Source organism: Peromyscus leucopus, unplaced genomic scaffold, assembly GCF_004664715.2.
Source record: "Peromyscus leucopus breed LL Stock unplaced genomic scaffold, UCI_PerLeu_2.1 scaffold_860, whole genome shotgun sequence".
Taxonomy (NCBI): Eukaryota; Metazoa; Chordata; class Mammalia; order Rodentia; family Cricetidae; genus Peromyscus; species Peromyscus leucopus.
This window is the reverse complement of record NW_023505795.1, coordinates 1-11,502: the sequence shown is the minus strand read 5'-3', so window position 1 is coordinate 11,502 and position 11,502 is coordinate 1. Positions and strand designations below refer to the sequence as shown.

Genomic DNA, 11,502 nt, shown 5'->3' with positions numbered 1-11,502 from the left:
CAGTTCTGATAAGCTATTAGTCTAGCTCTGGGAAAGCTTTGCTTCTATTGTCAGAGTCACAAGCTCGAGATTTTAAACTCCATTTAGTTGTTTTTGAGGTACAGACTTAAAAGTTCTTATTGAGCTAAAACACCAGAATATTCGGCAATTATATATATAATTTAGTCATTAGAGTATTGATGCTCTCTAGTAAATATAGGTATAAGTAAAAAGCTCACTCTGATCCTGTAGGGTTTACTTCTCTAAATCCTGTATTTATATTGATGGGCCTTTTCTACAGAATAACAGTTTAAGAGAGTGCATATTAGTGTATAGGTGTTTTTTTTAATCATAATTTTTTTTTTACAAAAATGAAAATCATAGCACGTTTTCTACAGCACGCCTGAGGTATTGCTAGTCCAGAAAGTGGCAGATTTCCTTTGTCCTTTCTCAGTTCATAGCAAAACCTAATTCCCCAGAAAAGAGTCCTCCTGAGTGCAGGAATAGTTCAGGGAAGACTTTGCAGTCCAGCCCCAAGTTCTGCATGAATGTCAATCTCTGCAGATCTGGGGCAGATCTGTGCCTGGGGTGAAAGGCAGGGCTACCAATCATTGGGCTCCCTCACTTCACAGCACTGCCCCTAAGGGAGCTGTTTAGATCACTCAGGCCTCAGTAGCCAATCAGGACCTCCAGATGGACTGCCAATCAGAATGGGGAGGGCACTTCCGGTCCGACCGGCAGCTTAGTCTGTGCCTGGGTGGTTAAAGGTGGATCTCCTGTTCTGTGTACTGGGCTGTGACTGCCTGCTGGGAGCCAGGAGGAGAGCGGGTGAGCACGGAATCCGCCATGGTGAGTGAGGGTCCACCGTCCCATGTGAGGAGAAGCCACGGGAGCCGGAGTGCGCTCCCCAGCCCCGGGACTGTGGACATGGCGTCAGGACGCGGTGTGTGGAGTGATTCCCTTTGGTGTCCTGAGGTCTCTGCAACTCCCAGGCAGAAGCGGAACCTCTGAGTGATTTATCACTGGGGTTTGTGCCTCTCAGAGCATGGGGGAGAGTGAGCCTTTGTGAGGAAATACCCTAGTCACCATGCAAGGCATATTGATCGTGGTGATAATTTTTTCATTTCTTTCAGTAAAACTGTGGCCAGGGAAGGCAGATTTGCTAACTTGCAGAGCTCTGGTCACTCTGCTGTCTTCTAGAAGTTCTGCACTTAGCATTGAACATTCATGTGTAGGATCCGTCTGCAGTTAATTCTGTGCAGGCGTAAAGTCTGTGTCATTAACACATCTGCATGTAGATGCCAGGGTGGTTCATTTACCTGTGTCATTAAGGCCAGACTTACTGTGATTTCTGGCCTCATGTGGTAAAATTGAATGTATATTTATTGTGTTTTTATTTCTAAGTTTGCTTTCATGTTCTGTTGATCTCTTTATTCTTTCCCAGACAGTACAGTCTCCCCCCTCCCGCCCCACAGATAGGTTTTCTCTATGTAGCCCAGGCTGTCCTGGAACTCACTCTGTAGACCAGGCTGGCCTCAAAAACCAAGTGCTTCATTTAAAGGTGTGTGCCCCACCACCACCCAGTTCATTGCAGTCTTTATTGCAATTTCAATCAAAGTTAGAAGTCAGATGGTGTCACAGTATTTATGTACTATTGATTCAGTCGTGTGTTGTTCAATTTTTCATTCATGATGACATTTTCTCATGTTATTTTTGTTTCTCATGCAATTTACTTTGTAGCATAAATTGTTAGACTTTAATTGAACTTTTGCTGTATCTGTAACTCCAATTCTGCATTGTCATAATATAATAGTGACATGATAGACACATGGTTGCTTTCTACTCAAGGTTAGACCTGCCCCTGCTAAGGAAGCCCATCTTGCATTAGGCACAGTTCCCAGTGGGGTCCCCCACTCTCCATGATTAAAAGTGCATGTTTACACCCTTTCCTTAAAAAGACTCTTTTAATTAGGTTTGCATGTATGTGGGAGGAGATGTTCCTTGTGTCTATGCAGGTAGGCCCCATGCAGGTAGGGAACAGAGGAAAGAATTCCATGATGCCAACCAGAGACAGCTGAATCCATCAACGAGTTTTACCAACTGATTGTAACAGTTGAAGCCAGTTGTTCTCATCCAGGTCTTTCACCTTCTCCTCAGTCCCCAAACAAAAGATGTTGCTTGGCCCCATTTTCTCCCAATTGAGTCTGGTCTGGGCTGTGATCAGACAGATTTGTGACTCTCCATGTTTGCTGGACTGAAGTCTTTTGGGTTTAATTTGTTAAAATGTTTAAATCAGTGGTAGTGTTGCTTGCTATTAATCCCAGCACTTGAGATGCAGAGGCAGGCAGATCTGTGAGTCTGAGGCCTGCCTGGTCTACAGAGTGAATTCCTAGGACAGCCAGGTCTGTTACATAGAGAAACCCTGTCTGGAAAAACAAAAACAAACAAAAAGAGTTGCCTTGGTCATAGTGCTTCATAGCAAGGGAAGAGTCAGTAAGACAGGTTATGTAGTACTTTGTTATATTATGTCTGTATTCTCCACATGCCCTGGGAAATCAAGTCAGGCTAAATGAAAGAGTAATGTGCTGTGGAATATTATCTTAACTGGACAAAGATTTGTTACCTTTGTTTATGATGTGGAATGTTATCTCATGTGAAGGTGTTATATTTGTATCTGCTGCATTTGTTTAATGATGCAAGGATGTGTTACATTTGTTTATCCTGCGTTTGTTTAATTATGAAGAGATGTGTTGCTGTTTCACTTTGCCTGCCGAAGGCACTTGAGTGGTCTAATAAAAAGCTGAATGGCCAATACCTGGGCGAAGAGGGATACACAGGGCTGGTGGGCAGAGAGAATAAACAGGAGCAGAATCTATGCTCCAGAAGAAAGAGAGGGAGGAAGAAAGGAGAGAATGAGGGGGAAAGAGAGGGACACACCCAGGGCCAGGAGCCTGGCAGCCCCCAGGCAGACCTGGAGACAGAGGAAAGATATACAGAAAGAATGAAAGGTACAAAGCCCGGGGCGTAAGGCAGATAAAGAGAAACAGGTTAATTTAAGTTGAAAGAGCTAGCCAGAGGTGAACCTCAGCTAGGCCAAGCATTCAAAACTAATAATAAGTCTCTATGCCATGGTTTGGGAGCTTGCTGGTGTCCCCTAAAAATGCCTGGTACATTTGGTGTTTATACGTGGTGCATAGAATTTCCACATACAGCCTGAGAAAGCTGAAAAAAATAGTAAAAACAAAACAAAACAAAAAAAGAACACAAAACCAGATACAGCTCCTTTAAGAGGTTCTGCCTTACAAAGAGCATTTAAACAGCCCTTTTTATGTGTGTACATTCAAAGAGTATTGGACTATCACATAATATGTGGATCTTTGAAATCAGACTAAATGCATTTACATCATGGTTTGACTTGAGCCTGTCATGACCTGTGTCAAAATGTTGAGGGTTGAATGAAAAATCTTCCAGGTAGTGTGCTGAGTTTGAGCATTTGTCTTTGGTGTGAGCCTTCATTGGTGACTTACAATCACAATTGTGACTTAGATTCATAATTGGTGACTTCTCCTTAGGAGGAGGATCCTTTCTGAGGAATATAGTCTCACCACATTTCTTTGTTTTGTTGAGAGTGAGCAGCCCCCTTCCTTCTCATGTAGGCATGCCATCACCAACAGAACAGACTTCATTCTGAAATAATGTAATGTAAAGTAGAAGCAATTGCTTTTCCTTGCCAATCCATATTTCTTGCCTGATATTTTTATGTTTATATTTTTGGCAGTGAATCAGGTTTTTGTACATGTCAGGCATTTGCTCTTGTGCTGAACTTTACCCATGTCATGACTTTTGAACTTTGGCATTGGTATCATTTTTCAGAGCAAGAATGCATTCATTCATGAAATTAATAGTGATCTGCTGAATCACTGAATTGTTGTTGTAATATTGTCCCTACCTTTGTGTATATTTTTACACTTTTATATTGTTTTCAAATGTGTGGTCTTATCTGTTGACCCATCTGTATATACTACCACCCTTTTTGTGTTTGTTTTACTGTTTTAGGATCAGTATTTACTTTACTAATGTTCTTGAGAACTCATTGATCTGTCAGACAGCAACTTAATAAACATGCATTGCTTCCTGGGAATTATTAGCCTTACAGTTCAATAGACAAATATAGAACTGGCATGAATGTTTAACTCTAGGGAGAAATTTTCAGTGAGGCCTGAGTGCTTTTTGTTTTTTTTTTTTTTTTTTTTTTTTTTTTTGTTAGAGACAGGGTCTCACTATGTACCTTTGGCTATCCTGGCAATTTCTCCATAACCAGCAGGCTTGGAAATCACAAATTTCACCTGTCTCTGCTCCAGAGGTTGGATTAGAGTTGTGCACCACCCACCCTTATTTCCACCCTTTCTTGAAGTTAATAATTTTGATAAAGTTCTGCTGATGTATACTAGATAGTGTTACTCTGTTTGCATGTCTCTCTGTATATATTCCTAGGCATTTCTCCTGCTGTGCCGTAATCTATTCTGAGACACTGGAATGGAAGGCATCATTCTCTCTTGATGTTTCCTTTCAAAATGAGTTGGTGACTGCACTTGATATTTACTCACCCATGTCAGAGAATGTATCAAGCACATAGAATTATGTAAATATATTCTCAATGAAGTGTACATTTGCAATGCAGTCAGTCTCACCATTTCTATTATGTACATATATGGGATACTTTAGGATGCAGTGACCTATGAGGATGTGCATGTGAACTTCACTCATGAAGAGTGGGCTTTGCTGGATCCTTCCCAGAAGAGTCTCTACAAAGATGTGATGCTGGAAACCTACTGGAACCTCACTATTGTAGGTAAGAATGTGAGCTTTCTGTCAGTTTTTAACTTAAGGGAAGAAGCCTTTCTTGGAGATTGGTGCTCTCCTATAATTTTGAATGTTAAAGAAGAAAATATTGGGTGAATATATCAGGCATTGTTCTAAGGTTCATGAAAGACATTAATTTCAATTGTTCCTAATTTCCAGTAATATATCACATTTTCTGGTACTGTATTTTAGGGTACAAATGGGAAGACCACAATATTGAAGAACATTATCCAAATTCTACAAGACATGGCAGGTAATTTTCATGTGTAAGCTGATATATATGTATGTCTGTGATAAGTACTGGATTCCTGGTTGCTGGGTTCCTCCATCACTGATGCAATAAGTCAAATCAAACCAAATTAATAAATCCAGATTTAATAAACAGAGCATAGCAAAGCAGAGCACTCCAGGGGCTCTTCAGGAAGTCAGGAGACAGAACAGCAGAGCACCCATGGCAGCTCTATGGGCCAGGTCTTAAATAGCCAGTAGGCATGGGCATGGTCCCAGGCATCTCTGGGGGAGGAGCCACAATGGTGGGCTTTCTGGAATGAGGCCCCCTCAGTTGGAGATTCTAAACATCCCAAATTTTTGGGTATATGTGGGTGCAGGTTCAAGTCTGTCTACTTCCTGCTAGCATGGGACCATGTGGGGAGGGGGAAGGTTCAAGTCAGGTGGAACCATGCTCAGCAGGGTATGGGTGGAGAAGCATTTGGATAGCTGCCATCCAGGAGGCCTCAGGCATCTGTTCTTGAGGAGGCGGAGAATGCGGGTTGCTAGGAGAAAAAACAATAGCTTTTTATCACTGGCCTTATGAACAGGGATAGCCATTGGTAGTAGGAAGAATGATAGAAAGAATGGAACTGAGAAGTGTCCTGGTTGTACAGAAGAGTCAAGGGTGAATGAGTGAGGCATGAGGGCAGATATGCCCTTAATTGGGACATCTTGGAAAACAAGGTTTCAGTTGCTGGGTAGGTGCCCACTTGTGCCTGTAGAGGTGGTACCAGCAGTGAAGTCCCAGGAGCTTGGGGAGATGGCATGCTAAATCTAGGGATGATGTTTTCCAGGATTACATCTGCTGTTTTTCTGGAGATGTTTGGGAGAGTCATCCATCCTGTAAATGTGTCAATAAGAGTTAAGAGATATGGAGCCTTTTTATGAGCAGGCATGTGGGTGAAATCCACCTGTTAGTATTTGTCCAGTTGGCATCCTTGGTTGGTGGTTGGCATCCTCAGAGCTGTTGCAGGAGCTGGTGTATCTGCAGGGCCCCCTGTGGGTTTGGCCTTGGCCCAGGCAGGAGGAGTGAACCTACAGAATATGCTCCAAAATTGGTGGGTCAAAAATAGGCTCTGGAAACTAGAAATTAATTTCCATAAGTCAGACTTCTTTATAAAGTAGCCAGAGCCCTTTTCCCAGGAGCCTTCAGGTGTCTGTAAAACTACTGGAACAGATTTACATCTTGGTGTCATAGTACAAAGCTATGGCTTTGGGTTAAAAGGCATGAATATTTTTAAGTCTAAATTCACTGAAGAAAGGAGGTTGTATGAGTGAAGGAGGAGGGAGCTGAACATGCCTGCAGGGTTCTATATCCTCTCTAATGCTAACCTAGCTCTAAAAGCTGGACCAGTAAAATCCACAGAAATTTAAGGAACCCTGTAAACTGTTTGTCATCAATTTTTTTATCAGTTTGTCAGAACTGCATTTATCAAACCTAAAACTTTGAACCTCTGAAGTTATATCTGAAACTAGTTTATCCTGTACCATGGAGTCTGTGAATGAGGCACACCTGTCTTTATTTTTAACAGGAAATGTACTAATGAGCTACTAAGGTGCTTGTAGCTTGGGATTGGTTGTGTTGTTAAACTGGCAAATCTATTAGTACCCTAGTCATCAAACACCATGAGATCTGAGAAGGATAAGTAAATGAGCAGGAGTGAACCAGCTTTCCAGTTACCCAGGCAGTCCCAAGTCTCTCTGTGGTCACTGGGCGACAAGTCCCAGAGGTAGCACTTGTTCAGAGGCCAAGCACAGAGGATCCAACAGATTCTTTCTGGAGTAGAGATTTGGGGAAATCAGCCTACCTGTCTTGCAAGAGTTGCACAATCGTTCCCCCATTGCCCCCCTTATTCATAGTCTGGACATGATCTCAGCAGCAGTTAAAGGTGTAAAGCAGCTTTTCACTGTGTGGCTGGCTTTGTTACATTCGAGGCAAGCCTCCAGGTGGAAGTTCTTCTGTGGCCATCCATCTTCTTGGAGAAGATACAGGATGCTTCCAGGAGTTGGCATGTCTCTCCATAAAAAGCTTTTCTATTAAATGCCATATTCTCAGATCTCTGAGAGTGTTTGAGAATGGGGGAACAAAATCTGTTAGGTATATCTAAATTAGACAAATGTTGTTTAGGTTTAACTTTGAGGGCATATGTTGGTTAAGTCTAAACATACAGTTTACCCAATTAGTTACAGCTTACCAATGTTAGCAAAAGCCAGAAGATTCAGTCTGTAGTTTTCAGTGGTGATCCTAAGATATATCAGGCAAAACCAAGTTTTAACATTGCAAACAATTTATATTTCAATATCAATGATCAAAACAAGCATTGTTTTAAATCCTGTTTAATAAACCTTGTTTTTAGGACAGGACAGAAATTATCAAACAGAAATATATCCTAACCCAAATTATATTGGAGACCTAATGTCTCCTTGGTGGGGCCAGTCCAAGTGGTTACCCTTACTAAAGATGGTGGTGAAGTATTTCTTTAACCTCAATCAAAATGGCAGCTGGTGATGTTCTTTAGAACAGTTTCCATCTGGAGTCACAAGCCTTACAGATTTTAAAACATACCCAATTAGCAAGTACACATTCAGGACACGTAAACTCAGGCATTCAAAACTAGTCAGAAACACACATGTGTGGCCACACCATTCACACATTTCCACCACACATAAAAAGTAAACAGGATCATTAACAGAAACAATTTTTTTTAATGAGGCTCCTAGCAGTTTGGGCAGCCTGATACCCGGATCCCAGAGAAGGCACTGCAGAGGGAAACTGAAAAACAGAGAAGCAGCACATGCTGCCCAGTTGAGTAAGTCAGAGCAGCAGTTGAGAATTTTGGAAAAAGAGATTTTTAGGAGGGAAGAAGGTGTAGCAGAGTGTATTGAAGTAGAACAGGTTTAAGGGTGGAGTGGGCAGGTATAATTTTAGGGGTGGGGAGTATGGGAACAGGGAACCCCCTGGGCTGCAGCGAGGTGGTGGCGGTAGTGGTGGCAGTGGTGGTGGGTGGTGGTGGAAGGTGGTCAGTAGGTGGTGGTGGTGGTGGTGGTGGTGGTGGTGGTGTGGTGGTGGGGGTTAGAGGTTGTGGTGGTGGTGGAGATTGTAGGGAGAAAAGTAGAGCAAACAGCTAGACATCTCATGCGTAGTTCAGGGTGTGAGAGCAGACAGGAACAAAGACAATGGATGTTTTAGGGATAATCCTAGTGTGACAGATCATAAAAGAGGAAGGAGTGAGGCAGGCAGACAGACAAACAGAACAGGGGAGTGAGAGGAATGGGAGCATTAGAATCACAGTGTGGCCAATCTATATGCTGGGAACAGATGCAGAGTAACAGGGAAGAGAGAGGAATGGGGGCAGTATTCTTGCAGCCCCAATTTGGAGGAGACAACCCCAGAGTTTCTGGGGACAGAAATTGGACTCAGCAAGTACCCTTTCACAAGCCATTTGCTGGGGATGTGGTTGTGAGGGCAGGTACACAAATTGCATCTGGGAGCTGTGTGTGGGGTGGACTCTGATGAAGTCTCTCTCACACAGTGGAATTCCAAGGGCAGCGACTGTTGCTACTCTGAAACAGGCTGGAGTCACCTGACACTGCAGTGGCTCAGCAGGCAGTCTGGAGGTTGGAAGAGGTCCTGGACCTCTAAGACAATTTTGTTTGGGATGGGAGGCTTACTGAGCTGTTCATTCATTGTGGCAAAGGTGGAGTGGGGAGAGGGAGTGAATGGCCATCCACAGCCACAACACATGGTTGTGGAAGGACTACTCACCCCGGCCAGTGCTCCAAAGATAAGTATTGGATCTCCGTTGGTGGGTTCCTCCGTCACCAATGCAATAAGCCAAATCAAACTGAATTAATAAATCCAGATTTAATAAACAGGGCAGCACAAAGCAGAGCACTCCCAGGTGGCTCTCAGGAAAGCAGGAGTCAGATCACGAGAGCACCCATGGCAGATGTATGGGATGGGTCTTAAATAGCTGGTAGGCACGATCCAGACATCTCTGGGGGAAGAGCCATGGATGTCGGGCTTTCTACAATGGGGCTGCCTGAGCAGGAGATTTCAAACAGTTTGAAAAAATGTTAATGGGCCCTGAACTTTAATGAAAAGCAACTGTGTGAATTGGCACAACTTTATGATGATTATTAAATTGTCACAACACCATTCACTCCAATGTCAGGTAGCTGATCACTGTTTGCAAAGCATTCCTTTAAGGACAAGACAAGAAAACAATGCCATAGTAGATGTCACAGTTTCAATCATAGCCATGTGAGAGGCATGTTGTAGAACTGTCCATCCAATTACCATCATGCCTTCCCATTATCATATCATTGATGAGGGCATTAGTGTATGGACAAGACCTTTTATAAGCAAAGCTTTGGTATTAAAGCTAGTGTTGCTCATATACTTGTATTGCGTGATTTAGCATAGTTTAGTGAGAGGAGCACTTTATGAGAGACCAGGAGGTTGTCTTGGTGTAGAAACATGAATCTCTATACCACATCTGTATGACACACAAAACATTTGACTATGTGAATGCAATGTGAAAACCTTTTATTTGTTATCTTCCTTTAGCAGGCGTGTCATCTGTCACTCTGGATACAATCCATGTGAGCATAAGGGACATGGAAAGAAGCATTGTAGTTCTGTCTCTCTCAGAACAACTGGAAGATATGTGGTAGTCCCCACTATGAGAAGACATGATAACTGTGATGCAAGTTTACAATTAACTTGGTTTTCCAACTTCAGTGAGAATTCATCAAGAAACTCTCATTGGAGAAAAACCTTATGAGTACCAGGAATATGGAAATTCATCTCTCTCTACTGGTTCACTGTGCACATGTAGTGTGGCTCACAGTATAAGAAAATGTTATGAATGCAATCAGTGTGGTCAGACCCTGAGTTCTTCAAGTTCTCTTCAAAGATGTGAAAAAGCTCATGTGGGAAGAGAAAATAATAAATGTGAGTCATCTACTAAAGGCTTTAGGCTTGACAGGCATCTTCAAACACACCAAAGAACCAATAACAAAGAGGCTCTCTATGAATGTAATCAACATGATAAAGCCTTTAGATCTGATTGCTCTTTAGAAGTAACACCAAAAAATTCATTTGGAAGGAAAACCCTATGAGTATAATCAAAGTTATAAAGCCTTTGACATGTCACAGTCTTCATCATCAAGTACATAGAATTCAAACTCGAGAGAAATGCTATGAATGTAATCAGTGTAGTAAAGCCTTTGTACAGATGAGTGATCTTCACAGACATGAAAGAATTCATACTGGAGAGAAACCATATGAATATAATGAATGTGATAAAGCTTTTGCAGAGAAGAGAAATCTTCACAGTCATGAAAGAGTTTCATATAAGAGAGAAACCATATGTATGTAATCAATGTGGTAAAGCCTTTTCAGGAAAGAGTAGTCTTCAAGTCATGAAAGAATTCATACTGGAGAGAAACCATATGAGTGTGATCAATGTGGTAAAGCCTTTGCATGGAAGAGTCATCTTGAAAGTCATGAAAGAATTCATACTGGAGAGAAACCCTATGAATGCAATCAATGTGGTAAAGCCTTTGCATGAAGAGTTATCTTCTCAGCCATGAAAGAATTCATACTGGAGAGAAACCTTATGAATGTAATCAATGTGGTAAAGCCTTTGCACAGAAGAGTCATCTTCAAAGTCATGAAAAAATTCATACTGGAGAGAAACCCTATGAATGTAATCAATGTGGTAAAGCTTTTGCGACAAAGAGTTATCTTCTCAGCCATGAAATAATTCATACTGGAGAGAAACCCTATAAATGTGACCAATGTGGTAAAGCATTTGCAAAGAAGAGTAATCTTCACAATCATGAAAGAATTCATACTGGAGAGAAACCCTATAATGTAATCAATGTGGTAAAGCCTTTGCAGTGAGAACTCATCTTCAAAGTCATGAAAGAATTCATAATGGAGAGAAACCATATGAATGTAATCAATGTGGTAAAGCCTTTGTACAGAAGAGTAGCCTTCTAAGTCATGAAAGAATTCATATAGGAGAGAAACCCTATGAATGTAATCAATGTGGTAAAGCCTTTGTACAGAAGAGTAGTCTTCTAAGTCATGAAAGAATTCATACTGGAGAGAAACCCTATAAATGTGACCAATGTGGTAAAGCATTTGCAAAGAAGAGCAATCTTCACAATCATGAAAGAATTCATACTGGAGAGAAACCCTATGAATGTAATCAATGTGGTAAAGCCTTTGCAGTGAGAACTCATCTTCAAAGTCATGAAAGAATTCATAATGGAGAGAAACCATATGAATGTAATCAATGTGGTAAAGCCTTTGTACAGAAGAGTAGCCTTCTAAGTCATGAAAGAATTCATATAGGAGAAAAACTCTATGAATGTAAT

The 11,502-nt window shown here is 41.7% G+C and overlaps 1 pseudogene; it reads left to right on the top strand.

The window, feature by feature from the left end:
- Nucleotides 1-379: 379 nt before the first annotated feature.
- On the top strand, nucleotides 380-10,548 carry LOC114710719 (annotated as a pseudogene).
- The last annotated feature ends 954 nt before the right edge of the window (nucleotides 10,549-11,502 follow it).